Here is a 2477-nt window from a genome sequence, read left to right as displayed (position 1 = left end):
CTGCTCCGGAGCAGGATAGCCGTTCAGAGTAAGTTACCATGGTGATCTACCCCGATAAGAACTGAACCGGCTTCGTGAGACCGAAAACCCAGAGTTAACCCTGAAGTTACCTCGCTAAGACATTAATCCTGCTTCCTGATACAGGCCCCTATTTTAACGTATTTCTGGCTTTGTTTTCCAGTGTGAGTTGGAGTTCTTCACTCTCACCACTAGATGTCACTGTCTCCTCATTCTTCATGTAGTACTGTGCCTTCATAATGCACACACACATTAACATACAACTTGGACTTAATTCAGCCAGCTGCATTTATAGTTCATGATTATCTGTTGTGTTTCTACTGTGCAATAGTGACTTAAGGTACAATTATTGTTACTGTTCGTACTGTGAAATAATTCAGCTGTGCAATATTCGTAACACCTCTTGTATATAATTATTTAACATGCAGTGCACATAACTGTACCTACTTCTTTATTCTTATTCTTGTCTTTATTCTATTGATGTATTCATTGTAGTAACCGTTACAGCACAATATATATTTTATATTTTTAATGAAACACTAGTTTATACAGTGTAATGTAGCACAATGCACATATCTTTATATTTTACACACTTACAGACTCAGCAGAGTAAAGATGCATATTTTATTCTTAATATCTTAACTGCTAGTGTTAAACATTGACATTTCTATTTTACTGGAGTCACAATTTCGTCTCGGGGATCAATAAAGTATTTCTCATTCTCATTTAAGAAACAATGCTTGATGTCATCAAGGATTCAACTATAGTTAGAAATTTTTGGTTGTTTTGGTGACTGGAAATCAAAATGCCATTTCACTCTGAAGGAGAAGTTGTTTGTTTATAGATAGTTCTTTATTTAAGCCAGTTTTTAACTTTTTATTTCTGTTGTTTTAAATTGGAGGGGAATTAAAATGTTTAAAGTGAGTCTTTAATCCTTAAATGTTCATGTTTTAGTGAAATGTTTATTGTGCTCGTCTTTATTGCTGAGTAAATGTAAATTTATTATTTCATACTAAACAGACAGGAGCTCGCCCGCCCAGCTCTCTGGAGCTGCAGAAAAAAAGCTCTTTCACGTGATCGCGAGCGTTTATCAGTTTATTTGTACCTCAGTGAGAATGTCAAAGAAATTGTAAAAAACTGTAAAAAAAAAAAAAAAAAAAAAAGCTGTTCAAGAAGCATAAACACAAGCACTGTGTGCACATCGCTGTGTAAAGGAAATCTGTGGTTTTGATGTGTCTCAGACAAAGTTACAGAATGTTCCAGTTTTTCATCTCACATTTCATGTTGGCCAACAGAACAGAAAACTCTGTGAAAAGCTGGTCTGTGCACATTTCCACATGTTACCTTTTGCAGTGACCTGAGTGCTGCTGGGGTCCAGAAACATCCAGAGCTCAGAAAATAAGAAGAAAAGTCTCTGCAGATACATACATGGCCACACACTCTTAGTGGGTCATAAGGGTTGATTGAGACAGATTAATGTGTGTTAGGAATATCCTGCATAGTTTAACAACAAGCCACCTATGTTTTCTTCATGGATGTAGAATAAACAGTTACTGCAGTCTGAGGTGTGGTGAAGTGGAGCGGTGAAGTCAGGTGTAGGCCCGGCTCCACGAGGGGTGTTCAAGGAGCTTAGCACCCCTCAGTTGCCGAGGGGTGTTCAAGGAGCTTAGCACCCCTCAGTTGCATATTTTGCCCCCTCTCTTTAACACCAACACATCCTCACTGTGACCTCGTCACATGTCCATGTTTGGTCATGGACTTTCCACGTCCACATATGACGTCCAAGGTACCCTGGGTGTGTTGGTTGTTGACGTTCTGGGACGCCGTGTCAACTTCAGCCTGTTAAATGCATTGTCTGTTTTCAAAATACACTTCTGTTTTCACAGGAAATGTACAGTTTGATACAGTCTCTTTCAAAATAAAAGCACTACGTCAGTACAACACTGCAAATTGACGTGGTTATGCTTAGCCAACACACACACACACACATGGTTATGTTTAGGACAAAAGAGCAGGGTTTGGCTTTACAGTCTGAACACTGGCCTCCCAGGTGAAAGTCAGTGGTTGATGGACTCATCCAACACCACTGGAACTTTCAAGCTCCTTATACTATGTTGTTCCCGGCAGCATTTCCCCAGCTAGCAGCAAACAGTGCCGCCTCAATGAACAGCGTTAAACAACAGCAACAGAGCTGACAGTGTTAACCGGGTGAACCAGAGGATGGGCACGACACTTCCGTGATGACTCCTTCCTGACCTCAGAGTTAACTGCTGCAACTCGTACTTCAACGATGTAGCAATTTATTTTATTTTTATTTTATGTTTTTATTTATCTATTACTATTATTAACTTTTATTTGTTTCTCTTTTATCTTATTCTATTCTATGTCCTCTGGTTTTTTGTCTTGTGCTGCTGTGATACTTGAATTTCCCCTCAGGGGGATCAATAAAGTGTATCTTA

This window comes from Epinephelus moara, chromosome 2 (genome assembly GCF_006386435.1).
Source record: "Epinephelus moara isolate mb chromosome 2, YSFRI_EMoa_1.0, whole genome shotgun sequence".
NCBI lineage: Eukaryota > Metazoa > Chordata > Actinopteri > Perciformes > Serranidae > Epinephelus > Epinephelus moara.
The sequence above is the reverse complement of the archived record's forward strand: the minus strand, read 5'-3'. Positions refer to the sequence as shown.